This window comes from Lepidochelys kempii, chromosome 8, assembly GCF_965140265.1.
Source record: "Lepidochelys kempii isolate rLepKem1 chromosome 8, rLepKem1.hap2, whole genome shotgun sequence".
Taxonomy (NCBI): Eukaryota; Metazoa; Chordata; order Testudines; family Cheloniidae; genus Lepidochelys; species Lepidochelys kempii.
This window is the reverse complement of record NC_133263.1, coordinates 102,381,656-102,408,454: the sequence shown is the minus strand read 5'-3', so window position 1 is coordinate 102,408,454 and position 26,799 is coordinate 102,381,656. Positions and strand designations below refer to the sequence as shown.

Genomic DNA, 26,799 nt, shown 5'->3' with positions numbered 1-26,799 from the left:
AACCCAATTAAAATCAATGAAGCTATTAAGCATCTGGTCTGTGTTTTCTTACAGTGTCTCTGTGAAAGATATACATGAACTGGTGCACCGGAATAATCAGATTTCCTGTGCTCAAGTCCTTTAGTTAATCCGCTACAAAGGCAGCACGTACCTGCCTGGTCATTGCATTCCAGTCTACCCCGAATGCAGTCAGCACCTACATGAGCTGTTTGCCATGGTTTTGCTTCGTGAGCCGTTGTCGGCACTGCTGCCAAATTGCACAGGCCTTGTAAATCCTTACAGGAATTTGGAAGAAAACAGATCTTCAGAAAAAGTAGAGGCAGAACGTTCCCCGTCAAAGCCAAGTCAGTCTGTGGAGCCGCAAACCCACAAAAAAGCCAGGTCACTCCTCAATCTCCCTCAAGAGTGGGCAGTTTAGGATCAGCACAAATCTTGGATGGGGAGGGTAAAGCACAAAGCTAAGAGCCCAGGGTGTGAAATCCTGGCCCCACTGAACTGAGGGGAGTTTTGCCCTCCACAGCAATAAGGTCAGGGATTGCTGCCTTGCAGTCTAATCACCACTCTGGTTCTTGCGGTTACGGCACTGAAATGGGACTTTAATTCCTGGCTCTGATACAGACTCCCTGCATGACCTTGGGCAAGTCACTTGGCCCCTCTGTGCCTCATTTTCCCTGATTACAGAATGGAGATGGTGATCCTTTTGGACCTCACAGGGGCGTTAGGAGTGCTTGCAGTGGAAGCTGCTATACAAATACAAAGTATTATTATTCATAGGGGGCTGACACTCTCAGCTATGGTTTCACACAAAGGCCTGGAAATCAATTGCATTACTTCAACAGACTGAGGGGAGGAAACCTGCAGTTAAAAGTGTAGGTCCAAATTTCCCCCCCTCCCGGCAACAGTAGCCTCTGATTTTGGGCAGCCAACCTTATTTATAAAGAGAGAACACACACACCGCGGGGTGGATGATGTTCCAGCCCTGCCCACGTGCTCAGGACTTCTCCATATAAACAGCAGGAAGATGGCCAAGTCTCAGGACATTCTAGGAGGGTTCAGGGAGGAAGAGTCTGGCCTCCAAATATCAGTACATGCTGCAGCGGCTTCTTACGTGGCTAGCAAGAGCTGCAATGCAGTAAGCTCAGACAGCCGCCTCACACCGTTAGACACACTCCCCCGATCTCTCCCACCTCTTCATTTAATGCATCCTGGAGCAACACAGTGGCCTAGAGGGGCACATTTTTGCTTTTAATTTTCACATTACAAAACAACCTCCTTCCCAAAGCAACAAATCCGCAGGGGGAAGAACAAGCAGCAGCTACAGTCTGTTCCATTACAGAAGGTGCCTACAAATCCTATCAAGGATACAGCTGAAATAAATCTCAGCCTCTGGAAGTCTAAAGCCCAGGCCTACAGGAAAGGGGACTTGGGGTCATTCTCTTGCTTTCTAGTCCCGATTTGCTGCTGCATTTGGGCAAGTCACTCTGCCGGCCTTAGTTTAATTCTTCTCTATCTTTCCAGGGTGCTTGGTGAGGCACCACTGATCTGCGATCCTGTATAGGGGCACTCACCTCTTGAGCACCGCAAAGTGGCAGGGTGCAGTACCGCCTTCCTTTTCTCACCCCTGGTGCCACCTGCAGGCTGCTGGCTGCCCTCAAAGCCTTCAGTGGCTTGGCCCTCCAGCTGAATCACAAAGTCTAAATGGCCCTTCTGGGGTATTAAAGAGTCTAGTAAATAAACAGTCTATTTGCCCTCGCTGAGGTCCTCAGCTGCAGTTCTGGGCCCTTTAAATGTAGCCCTTTGTTCAGAGTCCCAAATAAGCCCCATTCCCTTTGTGGGGTTTATGCCAGTGGGTGGTGGCAGAACCTGGCTCATTCACTGCTCTGCGTTCCAGTTCAGGGACCCTATGCACAGTAGCCACATACTGCCCTCTCTAATCTGTCACTGCTGTTTCCTTGGGCTTCTTCCAACCAGGCCCTTTATCTCCAGCCCTAGGTCAGAGCCAGCATCCTCAGATTCCTCTCTGCAATCCCAGCTGGGCAGGTTCAGCCAGCCATGAACTCCATCTATTGTCAGGCTCCTGCGGTCAGAGAGAGACTCCCTCCTTCTCTCCTCCAATCCTAGCCAGTGACTGCTCCACTAACCCACAGGCAGCTCCTTTTATCAGGGTCAGCAGGGCCCTGATTGGCTGTTGCTAGCCCGTCTAGCCCTGGAAGGACCAGGTCTCTGTGGTTTTCCAAAGTGGCTGCTCCGGAGAGTCCTATCTAGGCAAGCCTCGAGGACCCACCTTCGCTGCTCTTTTCTTCTCAGCTCACTGCTTCTTAGGGAATCATGTGGTAGGACCTTGGGGCTCCCAGCAGGGAACCACAAAGGGCTAACACACTCCACCACAGATCTGTAGACAGGCAGGTGAAAAGCACTATACAAGTATTCTTTTCTTTATAAGAATGTACTTAGGTATTTCTCTGGGAGGCCCAGAACTCATCCCTGCTGAGCAACGTCAGCCCTGCCAATTACACATGGTATAAGCTGTGATGCCACCCAGGGGTTGAATCACGGCACGAACGGGGAACTGATCGGAAACCACGGGCTTTCGTTAATTTGTCCTAGTGACCAGGAGACCCACTGCAAAACAAAGATGCTGAGTCATGAATCAGTTCTCTCTCAGCTGTTGTTTAATCACTGGTGATACTCCCGGGCATGCAAGGACATGCACTGGATTAGACCAATAACCCTTCAACCTTTGGCCCAGTTATAACCACTGGCAGAGAGGAACCAATGCAACCCATGGTGCAGACGGACAGAGCTGCTGTTTGTCCCAATTGGTCTTTCCCTTGCTTGAAACCGTGGCTTATTACAATGTAGCCAGTCTGCATAGGGATTTGCCCGGTCTAACGTACTTATATGGCCCCTGTTACCACAGTATCGGAGCATCTCATGATCTGCAATGCATTTATCCTCACAACACGCCGGAGCAGTAAGGAAGTGCATTATGCCCATTTTATGGATGGAAAACAGAGGCACAGGGTGTCTAAGTGAGTTGCCCAAGAAGCCTGTGGCCAACCAGGAGACTGAACCCAGGTCTAGCACCCTAACCCCTGCACAGTGCCCCTCCATACATAAGAAGTGTCACACTGTGTCAGACCATGGTCCAGCCAGCCTGGTAGCCTGTCGCTGACAGCAGCCTGTACCAGCACTTGCGGGGGAGTGTACAGAAAGGGCACGTATGCAGTGATCCACTTGTGGCTTCCGGCAGTCAGAAGGTTCGATCGTCTCGACCATTCCTTCCGCTGGTGAGACCTTACTACAGCACTTGCTATTAGTTCCTTGCTGAGGGGTTGGAAGAAACCACCCATTTTGTGTTGCGTGGCTTAGCCAGGTTCCATGGTCCAATGGTTGTTTCATTTCATGGAAATCAGTCCACTAGAGGCACCGAAAGGCCACAGAGCCGCTCAAATCAACCCCGAGAACCTAAACTTCAGGATGGCATCATCCTCCCTCCCGTAGAGACCAGGGACACTTGCACCCCGGATTTTGGGCCCGTTGCTAACTGGATTGCAGTGAATTCAGTGAATTAGAACTAGCATTGCAATAGCATCTAGAGGCCCCATCGTGCCAGGCACTGTACGTACACATAATGAGAGAGTGTCCCTGCCCCCAGAGAGCTTACAATCTATATAGCCAGCAGACAGGAAGGGAAACTGGGGCACGGGGCAGGGACTTGACTTGTCTGAGGTCACCCAGCAGGCCCGTGGTAAAGCCAGGAATAGAACCCAGGTCTCCTGACTCCCAGCCCAGTGCCTGACCAAACAGCCTGTCCTGTAGTCTCCCAGGCATTCATAGCACCAGCTCCGTCCAGTTTCCCAGCCCTCATGAGCAGTGCAGCTGCAGCGTCCTCGCCCCAGCATCAGGATGGACGGAAGCAGGTGTGGGATGCCAACAGGTGGCCGTCCCTGCCGGAGCTCCGGCTGCCTTTCCTGCTGCGCTGCCCCCATTGTGAACGGGGCCCTTCCTGTCCCGGGCGGGCCTGTCCCGGCAGCCGCATCTCACAATCGCCTGCGGAGACAGGAAGTTGGAGAGCGACGGCTCCCTCCCCCTCCCCACAGTGGTCCATTCACCAGCCAGGGTCCCGGATTCATTTGCCAGCGAGCTGCAGGAGAAAGGCTTCGTTATTGGAGACGAAGGAAGCAAGGGGGAGCCCTGTTCCTGTACCTGTTGGGTCGGGCACGAATATAAGCTCCAGCATTGACTTGGCTGCCAATTTCAGCACCAGCTGCACTGTGCTCATTCCTCTGGGCACATGGCCTTGTCTACACTGAGAGGAGGCACCGGATTAGCTTAAACTGGTTTAATTAAACCAGGGAAAATCCAGGTCGGTTTAAAACTGGTTTAATTGGTCTAGTCTGTGCCTGTAAATTTACCACCTAAGCCAATGCTCAAGCCAGGGCTAAGCCAAAATAGCTGTCCACATGCAGAGCTGTAACTCACAGCCTGTCTCCACGAGCAAGTTAAAGAGAGAGTTATACTGAGAGAAAAGTGCTTTACACTGGTATCGCCCTGCCTGTTCGGAAAGGGGAATAAGCCACGCTAGCAGAAGCACCTTTATAGCGGTATAACGGTGTCCACACTAGGGGTTGTACTGGTATAACTATCTTGCTTAAAATAATCATGCCCCTGTCTGATATAGTTATATGCATACAACACTGAAGAAACGTAGGGCTTCTCTTAATAGTTTTCCAAGAACAGGTTCCTTTGTGCCTCAGAAAGACAGGCGTTACTGGTGCGAGGGTTAGCGCTTTTCAGATGCAGACTGCCAGTGCTCCAGGCCAGTCCCGTCAGCGACATTGCACAGATGGGGAAACTGAGGCACGGGTGGGGGTTGCATGAGTTGTCCAAAGTCACACAGCTCCTCAGCAGCAGGGAGTCAGGAGACCTGGACTGGTGTTCCTGGCTGTGTTTCTCTGTGATCCGGGGCAGTCACTGCACCTCTTGATGCCTGTTTCCTCTCCCATTCTTTGTCTGTCTTGTCTATTTAGACTGTAAACTCTTTGACACATGGGCTTTCTCTTACTATGTGTATGTACAGCACCCAACACAATGGGGTCCTGGCTGATTTACCTTTGAATAGAACCCAACTCTCTCCTGACTCCCAGTTCAGCACCTACTCACTAGATCACACTGCCACAGCCAAATACAAAATGAATATTTCTCCAGGGTCAGATGCGGAAGGAAGCCACAACTAAAACGGCACCCACAGCCCATCTGGCTAAGTTTCAGTTCCCCTAGTCATCAGTCTGGCTTCAGAGACCACCCAATATGCACAGAAATCTTTAAACGTGAGAAGTCCAGCCAGCGTATGGTGTAAGGTACAGGGCACAGGGATAATCAAACAATCGAGCGTCACCTCCACTTTGTTACACAGGTACACACAAAAGAGGAAAGGAAAGTAGCACGAATAGGGAAAGTGAGAAACTGAGGGCTGTGGCAAGAGATAGGCTGGGGAGCTACTGAGTTCTCATCCAAGTGCCCAGATACCAAGGTGATGGGCACAGTATGAGAACAGAACAGAATCCCGGCTCCGACTCTAATTTTCTCAGGCACTTGGGCAAGTCACACCCTCCCTGCCTCAGTTTCCCCATTTTTAGAACTAGGGTATATATGGTGCATCCCTCTCCTTGCTCAGTTTTGCTGTGCTTAGACTGAAAGCTCCTCAAGGCAAGGACTGGGCTTCCTTGTCTGTTGAAAAGCGTTTAGGCCCAGATCCTCAAATATACTGTAGTTCTAGAAATGGGGAAACTGAGCCAGGGAGGTTGTGACTTGCCCAGATGCCTGGAAGTTAGCCACATAAATATCTTTTAGGATCTGGGCCTTCATACATTGTGGGTGCTACCAGAAAGAATTAATAAGTAAGTATTATTAATAATCCATGAGAAAGAAAACTCAAGAGCACTGAGTGACCAAAACTAAAAGATCAGCCAGGAAAATGTATCCATCTGCTCATCGGCTGAGAACACAGCGTGGTACTTGATCTACAATTAAATGCAGTGCTGAGAGGCTGTTTGAAACCTTTAATTAATTAAGTCCCCTCTCGCATGCCAGTGGTCAGATGCTCACACAAGCATCTGGCTCCGGTAACCTCAAACAGCCACTGAGCAGCACGATCCAAATTTTAAAGCAGCAGAACAGCTGCTCTCACACTGGGACGGAGCGAGGCATTTAACATCCTAACACCATCCTAATGGATGGCTCTGACATGCTGCCAGCTCCTAAGGAGATGCTCAGCCAGGGGCGGGTCACAGATCGCAGGCCCTCAAATCCATGCACGACTTTTTGGTGGGAGTAAAAATCCATCTTTAGGAAATGCAGGGCCCCAGTTTGAAGCAAGGGGCCCCATGCCCGCTTGCATTTTTGAACCCGGGGGTAGGAAGGCAAGCAACCAACGTTTGCGGGCCTCTCTGCAAAATGTGAGTGTCCCTCCAAACATCAAGGCCTGGATCAACCTGTCTGTTGGAGGCTGCCTGAATCTGCGCAGAGCCTGAGTTTACAACAAACTGGTTTGCATGCCCCTGCAATGCTGCCCTCTAGTGGACAGACTTGGTCCTACCCCCTTCCCAACTCTACACCCCTGCCCTGCTCATGAGTGTACCAGATCTCTCTACCAGCCTTGTGAAGAGTTACCTTTTTAGTTCACTGACGCTTGGGTTTTGGGAGTTGACAGTCACCAATTTCCTCTTTCATGCCACATGCATGTGGTTTGTGGGTGACCTTGGGGCCTGTGTAGCTGCAAAAACACCCAAACATGGCAATGCCTCTCAGAGGCAGAGTCAACTGACTTTGGTTTGCATGGCTTGTCCTACTGGGTTAAAAATAACAGAGCAGACGTTCCCGCTTGAGTTTCAGAGCCCGGGCTCCAGCCATAGGTCCTGACTCCATGGGTGCTCCACAGCTCAAGCATCCATGGAAAAAAAAACAGGGGGTCCTCAGCACCCACCATCTACAGCTGTTTGGCGGGGCCCCGGGACTGGCTACCCATCAGCGAGCGGCTTGGATGATGGGGAGGGCGGGTGGAGAGGAGCGAGCGGTGGGAGGGCGGGGGAGAGGGTGGAGCGAGGGTGGGGCCTCGGGGCAGAGCAGGGGTGGAGCCCCCACAGAGAAAAAGAAAAGAAAAGTCAGTGCCCTTGACTCCAGCCCAAACAAGAACATCTACGTTGCTATTTTTAGCCCCGTAGCGCGAGACCCACGAGCCTGAGTCCATCGACCGAGGCTCTGAGACTCGCTGGGGTGGGTTTTGTTTTTTCTCCCATGTGGGCATACCCGAAGCGGCCGCACGCTGCAACCTCCAGCTAGGCAGACTCTGTGTGACAAAATAGAGGCCTGCACTACTAGTCCGAGCTGTCTCAGTGGCTGACTGAAGTTTGACTGCAAGAGTCTTGGGTTCAATCTCACGCTTGAGGGAACTCCTCTCTTCCCTCACCAGTAAAAAAGGAAAGTCCCCCTGCTGACACATTACTTCGATAGCAGACAAGCACTGGCGAAGTCAGCGAGGAAGCTGCTACCTGAAGCTTAAAAGGGATAATCGCGAGATATTTCGATGGGATATTAACCTCTCCAGCCAGCTGGCCCGTCAGCCACCTGCACCTGTATTAATGATTATTAGTCGGGCTCTGATCCCGCATGCACGTTTGCACATGCCACTGCAGTCAACGGGACAAGGAGACTTAAAGTTAAGCATGCACATAAGTATTTGCAGGCTGGGAGCCTCGTTACTGGTGTAGTGCAACCCTGATCCAAAGAGCCGTATGTTTGGAAATAGATCGGAAGTCCCCTAGGGCTCAGCAACATCACGCCCAAGTCAGCCATTTGCGCCCTGTCCTTGTACAGCCTTTGAGTTTAACCAAATCTAAGGGGACATGAAAGTATTCTATTTAAAAATGGTCACTTGACCACAATGGTCCCCAAACAGGGCTGGTTTCTCTTCACTTCCTGCTGAAGCCAGACCCCGGCTGCATTGCCTTGGAGGAACGGGGTTATTGGCCGCAGATCCCAGATGCCGTCGCAAATGATGGAAAATTCCAGGAGACGTTCCAAGACAATTGCTGGGAGCGGGAGCTTGCTGCCGGGGCATGAAGGCCAAAGCGAACTAGCCTGGGAGAGGAAGGTCCAAAGAGGAGCCCCAGCTGATACATCCGATGAAGTGAGCTGTAGCTCAAATATGCTCAAATAAATTGGTTAGTCTCTAAGGTGCCACAAGTCCTCCTTTTCTTTTTGCGAATACAGACTAACACGGCTGCTACTCTGAAAGCTGAGAGAAGATGATCTCCAAGAAGCGCAGAGCAACATTTACCTGTTCGATGTCATGGGAATCTGCCTGTGGGTCCCAGGAAGGGAACTTCCCGCACAAACGGGAAGAACGGGGCTGGAACAGACGCAGCCGTTTAGAGGCAGCACCAATCAACATAGCAACTAGGCACCGAAACCCAAGTCGGGAATCACCCTTCTGGCTGCTGCAATCAGGACACACACTGGGAAGTTGCAGCCAGGAGAGCGGTGCCCAGGTTACTCCTGTGGCTGTTCCCCGCTCAGGACTTGGAACCCCCCTTCTGTCCCCTAGTGCACAACCCTACAACCGAGCCAAGCAGATTTCTGCTTCCAGACCGTTGCCCGCTGCCTGGTTTTGTTCACTGCCCTCTTCACCCTGCGCACTGCCAGGCAGTCCCCATCTGCTGCTTCCACGCCCACTGCCTGGTACCACCCAGCCCACCTGCCGCTCCCTCCACTGTCACATCTGCCTGCCCCACAATCCCCCTGCTCCAAGCTGGTGTTACCGGCTGGCCCATCACTCTGCCCAGTGCTAGCCCACTGAGTGCCTGGCATCACGTACCTTGGCTACTGCTACTCCAACACCCTCTTAGAATTCGCCTCTGATCATGCCTCCTTGTAGTGTTTGTTCCCCAAGGAACAAGGAGACAGCTTCAGTCTACCTAGCCCCCCCACCACAGTACAATCCACATCTTTCTCCTCCCCACACTTCTGTGAGGTAGGGTGGCGCTGTTATCCGGGAACAGAGGCACAGAGAGGCTAAGTGACTGGCCCAAGGTCAAATGGGGAGTCTGTGGCAGAGGAGGGAACTGAACCAAGGTCAGAGGCCAATGCCTTCACCACCGGGCCAGCCTTCCTCCCACTAGACCGATCCTCTTACTTGGAAAGCAGAAGGGAGGTGTAGCTCCCTGGTTAGTGTGTGTTACACATCCCACTCTGTGTCTGATCCACAGAGGACATAGGTCTTCCAAAGCTGCCAGCTAGGGGATTTGGGGTCTGATCCAACACCTGTGTAAATCAGTAGAGACTCATGCTCCTAGCTTTAGAGGGACCAGGTTCAGTCCTGAGTAACAGTCGCTACAGAGGCACAATCCCAAAAGGCCTGGGCTCAGTGGCTCCTGCTGCCTGTTCGGAGCATGTGAGCCATACAGCTCCCATGTGAGGGTCAGACATGATACCAAAAACACCACACACCAACCCTCTACAACTCATCTTCTGGTCAAACCCAAGCTCCTCCCGAACTCCTCCAACATGTATGGGGACCAGATTCCAGGACATGCAATGGCCTCACTCAAGCCACTAGCTATGGGACATTTAACTGCACAACACGACAGACCATACTCCCAGACCCTTGTCAGTTTCCTCAGCAAAGTCTTACAGTGGCAATTGGCCACCATCCAAACTCTGCTAAGCACAGAATACTGCTTCCAAACTTTGGCTGGTTTGGCTCCTCATCTGCTCCAGGAAGTGACATTTACTCCGCTCATCGGCTCAAAAGCCACATTCATTCCCCCTCTGCTATGGCTCGCCCCTCACGCTCGCCCCGGATGTCGCAAAATATGGGGTCACTAAATATTTACAAAAGCGACAAAGAGTCCTGTGCCACAGATCCAGACTAACACAGCTACCCCTCTGATACTAAACATTTATAAGCGCACCGGCTGAGCCAACCCTAGTTTGCAGCATCCAGCTCCTGAAATGCCCCCTCCCCTGCCCCCTAAAATGTACCATCTGCAACTTCATTGCAGGGGTGTGAAGTTGGGGGAATCAATCCACCTGGCTGCATTTGCTTTTGTTCCCAGTGGGACTGTGACACACAACAGGCTAGCAGGGAAAGCATGAGGTTGGAGTTGGAGGGGGCTTTACTGGGAGACAGTTATTCTCAGAGCAAGCCAGAAACTTCTTAAGGAAAGTTTAAAAACAAAACAAAACCAGACACTCACCTAACTCCAGAACTGATCTGAATTAGAGACCAAATCCCTCTCGAGTGTATGGAAAGGTCAGCTAGCTAGATCCTGCGGCTTCCTTCTGGGCTCCCTCAGTTTAGCTATGAGATCCCAGGGTCAGGGAAAAACTCACACACACACACCAACCCTTGCTGGGGTTTTCATTAAAGAAACTCTGCCTGATCTTTCCTGCCCCCCCCACCCAGTGATGTCATATCCTGAGTGTGTCCAGAAGTACAGCTGCCTTAGCAATAACTGACTCAAAAAGAACCCGTAGCTCGCCCTGCCCCCTACGCCTCAATCTCTCTGTCTCCTGCTTCCACTCTGTGGTATGCAGCATAGCTGTAGCCAAGTTGGTCCCAGGATATTAGACAGACAAATGGATGAGGTAGTAACTTCTTTTGGACCAACTTCTGTTGATGAGAGAGAAGCTTTTGAGTTTACACAGAGCTCTCCTTCAGGTCTGGGAAATCACTCAGTGAGTCACAACTAAATACAAGGTGGAACAGGTTGTTTCACATAAGTAGTTAACATATATTTCAAGGGATCATTCAAGGTGAAGTGGCCAGTTATCATCTCTCCAGTCCTAGGGGGGTAGGAAAGCTGGGGGGGGGGGGGAGGGCGGATTTAGTGGTTTACAGATTGTTGTAATAAAACATAAATCCAGTGTCTGTATTCAGTCCTCAGAGTAACAGCCGTGTTAGTCTGTATCCGCAAAAAGAACAGGAGTACTTGTGGCACCTTAGAGACTAACAAATTTATTTGAGCATGAGCTTTCGTGAGCTACAGCATCCGATGAAGTGAGCTGTAGCTCACGAAAGCTTATGCTCAAATAAATTTTTTGTATTCAGTCCATGATTTCTAGCATCTAGCAGAGTTATGAATTTAAGCTCCCAGGCTTGCCTTTTGAAGGTGTTGTGCAGGTTTCCTTTCAGATCTGCTACAATGATCAACACCCCCCACAACACACATTTCATGATCCACTGGTCCTACGCACGTCTATCACAACTTGTGGCATATCTTATCCAGTGCACTAAATGCCCCTATAACAACCATGTAGGTAAAACAGACAGACAATCCCCACGCTCCTGAATGAAGTCACACAGAAAAATGATAAACAAAAAATCCCGTATCGCCTGTGGGTGAGCACTTATCACAAAGCGATCGTTCTATAGCTGACCTCTCAGTCCTCGTCCTCAAAGGAAAACAGCACAATTCCTTCAAAAAAGTGAGACTGGGACCTTCAATTCATTTGTTAGATGCGAAAAATCATGGCCCAAATAGACACACTAGATTTATTGCTTTTTACAACAATCTATAACCCTTTAACCCCCCACCCGCAATGACTGGAGAGGTGTTAACAGGCCTGAATGATCCCTTAGACTATGTGTTGCTCACTACCTGTGCTAAACAATCTGCTCTACCTTGTATTTAGCTGTGATGCTGGGAGTACCTTTCCCAGCCCTGAAGAAGAGCTCTGTGTAGCTCGAAAGCTTGTCTCTGTCACCAGCAGAAGTTGGTCCAATAAAAGAGGTTACCTCATCCGCCTTGTGTCTCCCCTCTTTGTGCCAATACTTTTGCTATGTAGCATGTTCCTCAAGAAAGCGTAAAGCACACATCATGCTTTGATGCTGCAATGTCTTCTTTGGCTGTGGGTTTTTCACTGGGCTTCCCCTAGTTGGCTCCAGTCCACAGATTTACAAAGGAATGTTACATGTGGCAATATAGCTTTCCAAATGAAAAAGTTAATTGAGGGGTGGGAGTGGAGGAGAGAGAAGGGGGAGAGAAAAAATTAGGATTTGCTTTCCCTCTGCCACTGAAAATCAGCTGGTGGATTTAGCCTTCAATGCTGGCACAACTGTCACCAGTGTTCAGAAAAAGAGAGGTCTCTTGAGAAAACTGGCTTTAAAGTTGCTTCCTTTAAATGTCACATTTAAAACACATCTGATCCTGCAGTTTAGTGTAACTGAGCCTGACTCCAGCTATTTCTATGAGCAAGATTGGGTCTTTAAATTTGCATTTGATAAAGTTCCTTAAGGGGACCAAAACTCCTGGTATAATCTGCATTCTTGGTGGCCCCCAAAGCTGCCTCTAAATCCTATGGACATTTTACGGATGTGAGGAGTCTAGAATCAAGCCCCTGTGAGTTCTACACTGCAAGTTTCTGTACTGTGTAATTAACAACACCTTCAATTTCTGTGACAAAGGCTTTTACACATCCATTTCCTTCACTGTTTGCTCTGTAGGTTTGGTTTTTGCCTCTCTCTCTCAACTCAGCAGCTTAGCCTTTGCTTATAATCGGTTTCACCATCAGGTTGCCTTGTATTGATACAAAGCTACAGTGTTTGGGTAGCAAACGTTGCTGGGGAATATTTGCAAAAGGGGTTTTCATTGGGGGAAAAACACCATGGCAACATTTCTGTTGTTCTTAGCTTCTGTAAACCCTTATTCTATACAAGGGAGATTTAGGGCCAAGTTTGTCCACATTGTCCATTAACTATTGGCTACCTAAGCTCTGTAACAATCCTTCCCCCGCCCACCAAGATTGGCTTGTAGCTACTAACAATACCTTGGTTTTCTTAAAGGGGACCATCAACATATATGTAATCAAATCCTGCTGCTACTAGTCGCAGCTTCAGTTACTAAAATTAAAGAATGTGAAAGGTCTCATTTATTTCCCACTATTTATGGGCCTCGTTAAGCACTCAGGAGGACACACGCCTTCCTAGATAGAGTCAATGGGAATTCTGCCAGAGTGCGCTGGATGGCGTCCTAAGTTGTTACTTTACTTTTCTCTCCCTCTGCTTGGGCAATGAAGCTAAACTGGCCAGTTTAACATTTAGGACCACGCAGGCTTAAACCAAAGGTCCACATTGCCAATAACTTTCCTCTGACAGGGATCAGCACCAAAGATGCTGCAGAGTTAGTTGCAAAACTCTAACAGTTTTGCAACAACAGGCTTACATGTGCATCTCCCATGTGGCAGCCCTTTATCTTGCAGGATGATGGTAGGTATAACTCATATGATTTTATCCTGGTTAGTATAAATTCAGTTGCTAGTTATTACCCATATAATTGTCCAGACTTTATTTTAGATCCATCTTTTTCTCTAAAATGATATCATGTAGCAGTGAGTTCCACAGGTTAATTGTTGCCAATGTACTTCCTTTCACCTATTTTAAGTTTTAATTTCATCAGATGCCCCTTGTGAGGAAGATGTTGCCAACTGGCCTTCTCGAGACTGTTCATTATTTTATGTACCTCTGTCAGGTCACCTCCTCACTATCATGGTTTATAGAACCATAGTCGTTCTTAAACAGGAGGCATTTATTCAAGAAACCACAGGTAAAGACACAGACAAACAGGCTTCCATGTAGCTTGAGTCCCAGCTTTGTCTCCCTTGTTTACCAGCGTAGTTGCACCCTGCCTGGAACTCTATACAGCACACAAGGTCACCTACTGGCTGAATAATATACTGCAAGAAAATGTACAGTTACTCTCACTGAAGTCTGGCTCCTCCCCAAAATTCAGGGATGCTCAGATCTGGGTAGGGTCTTGCTTTAAATCCACCTCTAAGGATATTAAAATTTCACACAGCTCTGGAAGTAAAGCAAGACAGGGGAGACTCTGATCTTGCTTCCATGGGTTTACAAAAGCAGTAACTCCACTGAAATCTCTGCAGTGTCACCACTGTGTAAAAATGGAGAGAGATGCGGATCAGCAGCCAAAGATTTCCCTTAGTCAGGGACACTGCTTCCCTCTGCTCCCCATCCTGCCTGCATCACAAGTGTTGACCCTTCTCAGCACTGTGGGCCTGGTCCGATGCCCACTGAAGTTAATAGACCCTCCACTGACATCAATGGGCTGCGGATCAGAGCTTATGGCTAGTAGTTGCCACAGGAGGTGCAGCAGTGTCTTTGCCCCTATCCCGGTCACATTCCGTTCTTGGTGCAGAGTGCTTCTCACCTGCCATCTCAGCCACTGGGCTGAGTAAGACAGGAGGAATGGTTAGACTGGAGGACAAGTGCTAGTAATAATAGCAGGGCTCAGATTTTCCTGGATGTGGTAGCTGATGGATTCCTTCCCCAAGTAGTTGCTGAACCAACAAGAGGGGATGCCATTTTAGATTTGGTTTTGGTGAGTAGTGAGGACCTCATAGAAGAAATGGTTGTAGGGGACAACCTGGGTACAAGGGATCACAAGCTAATTCAGTTCAAACTAAATGGAAGGATAAACAAAACTAGATCTGTGACTAGGGTTTTTGATTTCAAAAGGGCTAACTTAAAAAAAAATGAAGGAAATTAGTTAGGGAAGTGGATTGAACTGAAGAACTTGTGGATCTAAAGGTGGAGGAGGCCTGGAATTACTTCAAGTCAAGGTTGCAGAAACTATCAGAAGCCTGCATCTCAAAAAAGGGGGAAAAACTCATAGGCAGGAGTTGTAGACCAAGCTGGATGAGCAAGCATCTCAGAGAGGTGATTAAGAAAAAGCAGAAAGCCTACAAGGAGTGGAAGATGGGAGGGATCAGCAAAGAAAGCTACCTTATTGAGGTCAGAACATGTAGGGATAAAGTGAGAAAGGCCAAAAGCCATGTAGAGTTGGACCTTGCAAAGGGAATTAAAAGCAATAGTAAAAGGTTCTATAGCCATATAAATAAGAAGAAAACAAAGAAAGAAGAAGTGGGACTGCTTAACACTGAGGATGGAGTGGAGGTTAAGGATAATCTAGGCATAGCCCAATATCTAAACAAATACTTTGCCTCAGTCTTTAATGAGGAGCTTAGGGATAATGGTAGGATGAGAAATGGGAATGAGGATATGGAGGTAGATATTACTAAATCCGAGGTAGAAGCCAAACTCGAACAGCTTAATGGGACTGAGTCGGGGGGCCCAGATAATCTTCATCCAAGAATATAAAAGGAACTGGCACATGAAATTGCAAGCCCATTAGCAAGAATTTTTAATGAATCTGTAAACTCAGGGGTTGTACCGTATGATTGGAGAATTGCTAACATAGTTCCTATTTTTAAGAAAAGGAAAAAAAGTGATCCGGGTAACTGCAGGCCTGTTAATTTGACATCTGCAGTATACAAGGTCTCGGAAAAAATTTTGAAGGAGAAAGTAGTTAAGGACATTGAGGTCAATGGTAATTGGGACAAAATACAACACGGTTTTACAAAAGGTAGATTGTGCCAAACCAACCTGATCTCCTTCTTTGAGAAGGTAACAGATGTTTTTAGACAAAGGAAAAGCAGTGGATCTAATTTACCGCAATTTCAGTAAGGCATTTGATACGGTTCCACATGGGGAATTATTAGTTAAATTGGAAAAGATGGGGATCAATATGAAAATTGGAAGATGGATAAGGAACTGGTTAAAGGGGAGACTGGAGACTACAACGGATCATACTGAAAGGTGAACTGTCAGGCTGGAAGGAGGTTAATAGTGGAGTTCCTCGGGGGATTGGTTTTGGGACCAATCTTATTTAGTCTTTTTATTACTGACCTTGGCACAAAAAGTGGGAATGTGCTAATAAAGTTTGCGGATGACACAAAGCTGGGAGGTATTGCCAATACAGAGAGGGACCAGGATATCACACAGGAAGATCTGGATGACCTTGTAAACTGGAGTAATAGGATGAAATTTAATCATGAAAAGTGCAAGGTCATGTATTTAGGGATTAATAACAAGAATTTTTGTTATAAACTGGGGATGCATCACTTGGAAGTAACAGAGGAGGAGAAGGACCTTGGAGTATTGGTTGATCACAGGATGACTATGAGCCGCCAATGTGATATGGTCGTGAAAAAAGCTAATGCAGTCTTGGGATGCATCAGGCGAGGTATTTCCAGTAGAGATAAGGAGGTGTTAGTACCGTTATACAAGGCACTGGTGAGACCTCATCTGGAATACTGTGTGCAGTTCTGGTCTCCCATGTTTAAGGAGGATGAATTCAAACTGGAACAGGTACAGAGAAGGGCTACTAGGATGATCTGAGGAATGGAAAACCTGTCTTATCAAAAAAGAAAAGGAGTACTAGTGGCACCTTAGAGACTAACCAATTTATTTGAGCATGAGCTTTCGATGAAGTGACCTGTAGCTCAACGAAAGCTTATGCTCAAATAAATTGGTTAGTCTCTAAGGTGCCACTAGTACTCCTTTTCTTTTTGCGAATACAGACTAACACGGTTGCTACTCTGAAACCTGTCTTACGAAAGGAGAGTCAAAGAGCTTGCCTTGTTTAGCCTAACCAAAAGAAGGCTGAGGGGAGATACAATTGCTCTCTATAAATATATCAGAGGGATAAATACCAGGGAGGGAGAGGAATTATTTAAGCTCAGTACCAATGTGGACACAAGAACAAATGGATATAAATTGGCCATCAGGAAGTTTAGACTTGAAATTAGACGAAGGTTTCTAACCATCAGAGGACTGAAGTTCTGGAGCAGCCTTCCAAGGGGAGCAGTGGAGGCAAAAGACATATCTGGCTTCAAGACTAAGCTTGATAAGTTTATGGAGGGGACAGTAGGATGGGATAGCCTAATTTTGGCAACTAATTGATCTTTGACTATTAGGGATAAATATGCCCAATGGCCTGTGATGGGACACTAGATAGGGTGGGATCTGAGTTACTACAGAGAATTCTTTCCTGGGTATCTGGCTGGTGAGTCTTGCCCACATGCTCAGGGTTTAGCTGATTGCCATATTTGGGGTCAGGAAGGAATTTTCCTCCAGGGCAGATTGGCAGAGGCCCTAGGGGTTTTTCGCCTTCCTTTGCAGCGTGGGCCATGGGTCACTTGCTGGAGGATTCTCTGCACCTTGAAATCTTTAATCCACGACTTGAGGACTTCAGTAGCTCAGACAGAGGTCAGTGGTTTGTTACAGGAGTGGGTGGGTGAGATTCTGTGGCCTGCGTTGTGCAGGAGGTCAGACTAGACGATCATAATGGTCCCTTCTGACCTTAAAGTCTATGAGATTTGCCTTTCTCTTTTTATCACACTTTAGAATCGAGTTGCGTGAACATGAGTCATCCAGGAGGCAGGAAGCCACAGACCCATCAGCTTGTAAAAATCACAGACCCACCCTCCCTCCGCAATTCTGAATTCTAAACTGTGCCTCACGAAAAGGAAACGAATGGGAAACAAGAAGTCAAGCTCCCCCTGATCTTCTCCCTTTCTGGGCCATCGGCTTCTAGGTCAGATCCTAAAGGGGTGCAAGTCAGCTTAACACCACTGAAATTAACTCAGCCACGTCAATTCCCACTAGCTGAGCATCTGGACCTTCCTCCACAGTCATTTTTGGAGTTGCATTAAATCGTGAGTCTCAGTCTCCAGCCTCTCTGGGATTTCCCTTCTGCTGCTGTCAGCCACAAAGCTGGGTGCGGGGGCGGTTCATTTTTTGCATTAACTGGGAGGCTTGGAGGCTCAGATGTTTTTCACATTTTGCTTTTCTCCTTTGCAGATGGCTTGACGTTTACACGTGGCACCAGGACAGCAAATGTCTGACCTAAGAGGGTCTGATGTACATTTTACCTTCCACACAGAGGGCCCAATCCTGCAGAGCCTTATGCACTAAAGTTCTGCGAGTCACCTCCATAAGTCTTAGCACGACTGGGCCCTAGTCCCCCAAATATGGACTCCACTTCTGATGATGTTGGATCTTGTTCCTTTTGCTACCAGCTACAGGGACAGTCATTGACAACAGTAAAAATACTGTAACCCAGGGGTGGCAAGACTCTTCTAACCAGCTCGGGTATGTTTCACTCACAGCCTCCCAAAGCAAACAGCCAGCAGAAGGACAGATATCCAGAATCCTGGTCTCTTTAACTCTTAAAGGGGCCTGCAACAATTTTGTTTTTTCATTGGGATTGTGCCCTTGTTTCTGATACATGAAGGACTATCCTCCCCAAAATTCAGGGATGCTCAGATCAGTCTGAGATGGGTCTCCACCTCTAACAATACAAAAATTTCACACAGTTCTGGTAGCTAAGCAAGGCAGAGGAAAATATTCTGATCCAAACACCCCCGTAACACCAGCAGAGGGTAGGTTTTGTGTGGGAGCTAGAGAGACCTACAGGGTTTGTCTGGATCCAGCAGCCCCAGTAAAAACCTTTCAGAGGAGAAAACAAATGAGAGGAATATAAGAACGACCACACTGGGTCAGACCAAAGGTCCATCTAGCCCAGTATCCTGTCTTCCGACAGTGGCCAATGCCAGGTGCCCCAGAAGGAATGAACAGAACAGGTATTAATCAACAAGTGATCCATCCCGTCGCCCATTCCCAGCTTCTGGCAAACAGACACTGGGGACACCATCCCTGCCCATCCTGGCTAATAGCCATTGATGGACCTATCCTCCATGAACTTATCTAGTTCTTTTTTGAACCCTGTTCTAGTCTTGGCCTTCACAATATCCTCTGGCAAAGAGTCCCACAGGCTGGCTGACTGTTGTGTGAAGAAATACTTCCTTTTGTTTGTTTAAAACCTGCTGCCTATTAATTTAATTTGGTGACCCTTAGTTCGTGTGTTATGAGAAGGAGTAAATAACACTTCCTTATTTACTTTCTCCACACCAGTCATGATTTTATAGACCTCTATCATATCCCCCTTAGTCATCTCTTTTCCAAGCTGAAAAGTACCAGTCTTATTAATCTCTTCTCATACAGCAGCCACTCCATACCCCTAATCATTTTTGTTAGAACCTTTTCCAATTCCGATATATCTTTTTTGAGATGGGGCGACCACATCTGCATGCAGTATTCAAGGTGTGGATGTACCATGGATTTATACAGAGGCAACATGATATTTTCTATCTTATTATCTATCCCTTTGTTAAGGATTCCCAACATTCTGTTTGCTTTTTTGACTGCTGCTGCACATTGAGTGGATGATTTCAGAGAACTATCCACAATGACTCCAAGATCTCTTTCTTGAGTGGTAACAGCTAATTTAGACCCCATCATTTTATACGTATAGTTGGGATTATGTTTTCCAATGTGCATTACTTTCCATTTATCAACAAGGAATTTCATCTGCCAATTTGTTGTCCTATCACCCAATTTTGTGAGATCCTTTTGTAGCCCTTTGTAGTCTGCCTGGGACTCTAGTTTTCTTGAGTAGTTTTATACTATCTGCAAATTTTGCCACCTCACTGTTTACCCCTTTTCCCAGATCATTTATGAATATGTTGAATAGGACTGGTCCCAGTACAGACCCCTGGGGGACAGCACTATTTACCTCTCTCCATTCTGAAAACTGACCGTTCATTCCTACCCTTTGTTTCCTATCTTTTAACCAGTTACTGATCCATGAGAGGACCTTCCCTCTTATCCCATGACAGCTTACTTTGCTAAAGAGCCTTTGGTGAGGGACCTTGTCAAAGGCTTTCTGAAAATCTAAGTACATTAGATCTCCTGGATCACTCTTGTCCACATGCTTGTTGACCCCCTCAAAGAATTCTAATAGATTGGTGAGGCATGATTTCCCTTTAGAAAAACCATGTTGACTCTTCCCCAACAAATTATATTAATCTTTGTATCTGACAATTTTGTTCTTTACTATAGTTTCAACCAGTTTGCCAGGTACTGAAGTCAGGCTTACTGGCCTGTAATTGCTGGGATCACCTCTGGAGCCCTTTTTAAAAATTGGCGTCATATTAGCTGTCCTCCAGTCATTTGGTTCAGAAGCTGACTTAAATGATAGGTTACAGACTACAGTTAGTAGTTCTGCAATTTCACATTCGAGTTCCTTCAGAACTCTAGGGTGAATACCATCTGGTCCTGGTGACTTATTACTGTTTCGTTTGTCTATTTGTTCCAAACCCTCCTCTAGTGACACCTCGATCTGGGACAGTTCCTCAGATTTGTCACCTAAAAAGAATGACTCAAGTTTGGGAATCTCCTTCACATCCTGAGCCATGAAGACTGATGCAAAGAATTAATTTAGTTTCTCTGCAATGGCCTTATCGTTCTTGAGTGCTCCTTTAGCATCTTGATCATCCAGTGGCCTCACTGGTTTTTTAGCAGGCTTCCTGCTTCTGATGTACTTAATTTTTTTTTTGCTATTACTTTTTGAGTAGAAGGATCTGCTCTTCATCCAACAGAGCCCCAAGCCGGGTGCCTTCACCCCACCCAATCAGACCACCCTGAGCAAGCTCCTAGTGATATCACAATTGACAGTAACATCCCAGGATTTCCTGAGCCGGGGGCATGTTAGGTTGGATTTGCTTTCATATGTTCTGTAATCACAGGAAGCCATGTTGGTTCCAAAATGGAGTTTTATGCCCATGTGACCGATGGATTTATTTTCCCGCCCTTTATTTTCTCCTCAGAAGTGGTAAACAACTTCTGGATAGAACTGGTTTTTACTGCCTTTTCCACAGGGTTTCCCAGAAGGGGTTTTCTGCTCTTTCTACCGGGTTTCCCGGGCCAGATTTCATAAGTCTGCCCCAAGCACTGCTCAGCTGCTGTCCATCTGAGTGGCAGTGGGGGATGGTCACGGGCCACAGGTCTGACCTGCAGGCATCTATCTATCCATTTTAGTGATAGAAGGGGTAGGGATTTTCCTCCAAAAGCTTCCTCACCTGCAAGAAAGAGAGAAGGAGAAGCACCATCCGCCGCCGTTCTCCTGGACGCAACATCTGCTCTGCCTGTGGTCTCGAGGAAACCACAAGGGACTCCTTGGAGATCCTCTCCAAAGGCTTACCATTAGCCGGAGGATTGAGATCCCAAGCATCGGCCGTCGTTTTGATCTGGGAAGAAGGTTTTTATATATATGTTTTATAGGGTTGAGTTTTGTGGGTAATCACTGTATTGCATCATTTGCTGTTTATTCTCCTTCTTCTTTGTCCCACTCTTTGTTATAAACCCTTCAATACACTTTATTTGATTTTACCTTTACTGATGGACTCCTCATTATTCAGGGTGGGAGGGGTCCTCTTTGCAAGGGAAGGGATCCTACCAGATGACAGACGCTGGAGAGGGAGTTTGAACCTGGGGAGACAGAAAGCACAGGGGTCTCTTAGAACACACACACTCCTCCTTTGCCTTTCAGTCCTTTTTTCCCCTCCAACAGGCGGTGGGAACAGGTGAAAGGACCCCAAACAGTCTCCTCTTCAGGCACATTTGTGAAGACCGCATCACTCTTGCCACAGCCAGAGAGGATTAAAAACCACCCACCATAGTCATCAAGGGCTGGTGCATGACCGGGAATATGCACACAGACCCCCTTTATATCCAGACAGGACTGGAAACACCGGGGGGAAGGGGAGGCATATGCTCACTACTCCCCCACCCCACTGAGTAGGTGGCTGGGGAATAGGTGGAGCCCCACAGCTGAGCTGGTTCTGAAGGGGGGAAGAGGGGAGAGAGATAAGCCAGCACCCAGTCACTACAGTGGTCTGGGGTTGTGTCCTTGTAAGAGATGGATTCACCCAAAAGGAGAAGGCTCACAGACCACAAGCTCTCTTCGGTTGCAGGTGCTGGGCTGGCTTGGCTGTTCCGGCTCAATCCATTACAGGTTTCAGCACAAGACATTCCGCAGATTGGTGTAAAATGGGACCGCCTCTTTCAGAGGAGATTGGCCCATTTCCACCATGCAGGGAGCCGATTCTGATCCCTGAGACCCATGGGGCACGGAGCTCCACCGATCCCACAGGAGTTATTCCCGATCTAAAGCAGGTCTGCTGGACTCAGAATCTGGCCCCCACTGCTTGTCAGATTTCTCCTCCCACCTACCTACCGCTAACTGTGAAGTTCCTCATTTCTGTGGATTCATGGGAGGGGAAGGTGAAAGCTGAACTGCCCCCTCTCAGCAAACGCTGGCTGGACAAGCTTGGACTCCTTCGCAGTGATGGGTTGCCTAGATCCCCCGGGGTTGTTAAACAGGTTCCTCCAGGAATGGCTCAGTCTGGCTGGGGGCAGGGAGATCAAAGCCCTAGAAAGGTTTAAAAGACACAGACACTTTTGGGAGGAGGTCAGATGGTTAAGAGGGGAATTGAGGCAGAGATTGTTGGGGAGCAGTCTTCTCCCCCGAGGTTGGAGAGTCTGGTGTAGGGTAGCCTTTAGGTAAGACAGGTATGCATATAGACTGTTTTAAGAGAGGGATAGAGGCTGACCTAGGACTCAGGCACTTTGGGTCCTATGCTTGGCTTGGTTACTGGCCTGCTGGGTAACCTTGGGCAAGCCACTTTCCCCCCCTTTCTCTGTGCCTCGGTTTCCCCTCCTGTAAAACCATACTGCCCTCCTTTGTGAAGCACTTTGAGATCTACTGGTGAAAGGTGCCATATAAAGGTTAGGGATTACTGTTTAAAAATACTTTTCTCTTGTCATACTTCGTTCCTATTGTTAAGATTAAACAATGCTTTAAGAAGGCTGGTTTGGGTCACTGTATTCACTTCTTGGTAACAGCTTCTAAAGGGACAAACCTCAGGGGCTGAACTCAGTCAGCACTACTAGGCAATGAGGGTTGGTACACAGAGTATTGTAGCCAGTGCCCTTTCTGGCAGTGAAGGATTGTGAGATCACCCCAGGAAGGTGAAAGCTAAGGGCTTAGCCCCTGGAGGGAGTGCACTCAGAGAGCCAGAGAAGGGTCAGAGGTGCAGCTGGCCCTCTCAAAGTCTAGGGTAAGGGGGGAAGGGAAACTTGGTGTGTGTGTGGGGGGGGGTCTGTTTTTTTCCAAGGCCTGGTCTGGAAAAATTGGAAATTTGGGGAAAAATTTGAAAAGAACTGTTCTATAAAGTATTTGTCTCTTAGAATGAACAGCGATTGAGGAAGGAAAGAAGTAAAATTGAGGTATGCTGTTTAAGTTATATTATACTCTTAATAGATGGCTAGTTTTGTCTACAGTTATGACACTTACTGTGTGTAGATGTATATCTGATGATAATGCACCGTTGAAGAGTTTGGTGATAATTTTACTATAAAGTTTGGATATATACCCAAATTTACAGTTGATCCTTAATATTGTGCTCTGTTAATACATTACAGGGACATTTGTTTTCCAAGCTTTTTCTTTGGAAACATGATTTTCTTCTGTATCTCCAGGATAATGTCAGGTCAGGTCTATTTACAGATTATTTCTGACCTGAAATTATATAACCTTCTCTTCTGTTTACAATATTGATGTTTTTTCTTTGCAACATGTTATATTTTTATCCTATTTGACAACGGAAAAAAATATACACCTAAGTACCTTAGTGGGCAGCTGCAGCGCTGGCCCTAATACTAGGTATATTTGTCATTATTATTCAAATCAAAACTAAATAATTTCTACATCTGTATTTCATAAATAGACCAAACGGTATTTTTTTATGTGCTAACGAAATCCATCAGACAGTTCTGATTCTTAAAGAAATAAATAATGTTTAGCTTTGATAAATACACAACAACTGTAGACATTTGAGTTTTCCCCAAAATTTCTATTTTTTTCTGGAAAAAAAAAGGGGGGGGGGGAATCTGCCTTTTTTCCCCATGCCTTCAAAATTTCTCTCCATTTTACAAGCCTAGCTCTGACCTGCAATAACTCACTAGATGACAAGAAGCAGCCACCCCTAAGGGGCTAGCAATGTGTTTGACTTCCAGTTTTTCCTTTAGCAGCTCCCATCAGCCTCTGGGGCCCCCATGGCCCTGTCTGCACCACAGCTTCAAGAGTTGGTTGGCTCTAAACGTGTTTGATTTTTAAATCCCAGTGCAACATCATTAGCACTCAGTTGGCATGGCAACTAACCACGTTTCACTGGTGCTTGGGTGTCCCCCTGTTCCCAGGTTGCAACATTGCGCGGAGCGGACCCCTAATCCCATGGGTGCTGACTTTTGTTTTTGCCGGTGGGTGCTCTGCCCCTGCTCCGCCTCTTCCCCTGAGGCCCCGCCCCCCATTCCGTCCCCTCCCCCGAGCGCCTCCCGCCTGCTGCTCACTCCCTCCCCCCCCCCCCGCCTTAAGGGCGAGTGACGGGGGAGGGGACGGAGGGGAGTGAGCCGTGGGGGCCTTAGGGGAAGAGGCAGAGTGGGGGCGGGAAGAAGCGCAGCACAAGTAGGGCCCCGGGGGAAGAGACCGAGTCGGGGTGGGGCCTTGGGGTCCGTGGGTGCTGAGCACCCCTGATTTTTTTCCCAGGGGTGCTTGAGCCCTGGAGTCCCCATGGAGTCAACGCCTAACCAGGTGTTCGCACGGATTCGGCCAGTCTGCCTCCTTCCCAGCTCTCTGTGTGATAGGCCGTCCCAGAATGCACCGCACCCCATGCAGCGGCGGCCACCCTTCATGAACATCCGCCAGCCACCCTCTCGCCCGCTGAGAATACCCAGAATGCCTAGGGGCGGGCAAACGAACATGGCCGACACCGGCCTGCGGGGAAGAGGTGCTGGGCAGACACAACGTAACTGTGTCCATTGCAAGTGGGTCAGACGCGAGTCACCCCAAAGCCCTGTCACGCTTGCGGTGTGGATGGGACCAACAAAGACTCCTAGGCCTGGCCCCTAGACTCATTATCAAGGGCATCGCTCGGCCCTGATCAGCTGGGGGAAGAGGAGATACGTGAGCCGTGCTGGAAGCCTCGGACGAGCTCCTGGGGAGGACAGAGGACAGGGTCCATGGGCTGCCATTTAAGCCATGGGCAGCGCTCTGCTTGGGAATGTGGCCGCAGCACTCACCGGAAGCCGCTCGGAGGAAGCCCCTGCAGCAGGCGTTAAGAGGCGCTGGGTGGTTAGCACTGCAGATGGGGTGCTGCCAGCTGTGGGGAGAAGCATGAACCCCAAGTGATTCCTACCCTCAACAGGGGCGCCCCCCCGGGGAGCTGCCCAAAGAGCCGCTCCCGAGGAAGACGAGGGGTTCAAGCGGGTGGGGCGTCTGATTGCTGCAATGGGTTGAGAGTTGGCTTCCTGACGGGCAGACTGAGGCGCGCTCAGCATTACAGAGCCCCAGCAGCCACTGTGCCGTGCACGGGAGGAGGAGCGCGCCGGCCAGCGTACACCACAGAGGGAATGGTTCCCAGGCAGACTTGGCACCCCCTCTTGAGCCTACTGCAGGGGGAGCCAGCCAAGGACCTGACCCACTACCCACGCTGGAAAACAGAGATTAACTAGTTGAAGATGGTGTCCGATTTCTGACAACACAAACCAGGGCCCTGTTCTTCAGCTTCTCAGGCTGTAGGGAAGAAGGGAGGTGGGGAGAAGCTGGGGTTTATGTCAGGAGGATGCGGGAGGCGGCTGGCAATTTGGGGCTGGCACTGTTTGGGTGGGGGGATGTATCACTAGGGGGGATGTTCTGGGGGGAAGGTGGGAGAGGTCTATATGACTGTAGAGGTAGGAGGGGATGGGGCATTCATAAGGTGGCCCGGGGGTGGGGGTGGGGATGAGATATATGGGAGGAAATGGAAAGGCCCTGTCTGTAGGTGAAAGGAGGAGTTCCTGGTGGCCAAATTCAGGAGGAAAGGAGTACTTGTGGCACCTTAGAGACTAACCAATTTATTTGAGCATGAGCTTTCGTGAGCTACAACTCACTTCATCGGATGTATGCATCCGATGAAGTGAGTTGTAGCTCACGAAAGCTCATGCTCAAATAAATTGGTTAGTCTCTAAGGTGCCACAAGTACTCCTTTTCTTTTTGCGAATACAGACTAACACGGCTGTTACTCTGAAATTCAGGAGGAACTCCCAACTGGAAGGAAGCACCAAAAGCTGCTGGCCATTATCACTGCCGTAGCAGCGCAAGGCCCTGCAGTCAGGCTCCCTGGGCTGAGGGAGAGCCCAGAAACAGGCCAGGGAACAGCGCAGAAGAACTGCCTCGCAAAGGTTAACTGGAGCCTTGAGATGCTCTTTGAAAAAAACCCATCTCTCCTCTGTGCGTGGGTTGGGAGAGACAAGGCCAAACTGAGAGGCCAAGGTGGATGTGCCATCGATGTAACACACGTGACTCAGGGAATCGGGGCAGGGCGCGCAAATGAGTACAGCACACCCACGGAGCACTCCGAGATAGGAAATCGTTCTGGCAAACTGCCCAGGAGGTTACTACCAGCCTGCCCGGGTCCTGCCTTTATTCCCAGGCCAGCCAACCTGCAGCGACAGGAGTGATGCTGGAAAGCTATTCAGTGTGAGCCAAGTGTGTTCGTTTCATATTGAGCTACAATGGCTGAATGTGTGAGTTGCTAAGAATTGCTGCAACAGGTTGCCTGGATTCTGTTTGTGGCTGGAGACGACAGCTCCATGCGTCTCCCCGGACAAGGACAAATTTAAAGGAGGCCCGTGGGTGGAATCTGACAGGTTGGCCTGGATTCTAAGAGCCATTTGACTACAAAGCAGGGGAGAGCAGAGTCTATCTAGCCTCCTCATTGTAGTATTTGAGCGCTTCCCAATCACTGATTATCTATCCTCACACCACCACAGCCAAGAGGGAAACAGTATTACCCCCATCTTACAGATGGGGAAACTGAGGTACTGAGCGTTTAAGTGACAGACTATCCAATTCCCAGATCGGTGCTTTAATGTAACCACTATTTTTCCTCGCTTTATAGAAATACAAAATACCCATCACAGTTGTATCTGGCTCTCAG

General features: G+C 48.4%; 1 protein-coding gene across 1 annotated transcript in view; it reads right to left on the bottom strand.

Moving 5' to 3' along the window:
- MOB3C (MOB kinase activator 3C) overlaps positions 1 to 10,452 on the bottom strand; it is a 49,810-nt gene extending 39,358 nt beyond the window's left edge. The window contains exon 1 of the mRNA XM_073357814.1: positions 10,260 to 10,452. The gene's annotated coding sequence lies outside the window, so the exon portion shown is untranslated. The remainder of the gene's footprint in view (positions 1 to 10,259) is intronic.
- Between the last annotated feature and the right edge of the window lie 16,347 nt (positions 10,453 to 26,799).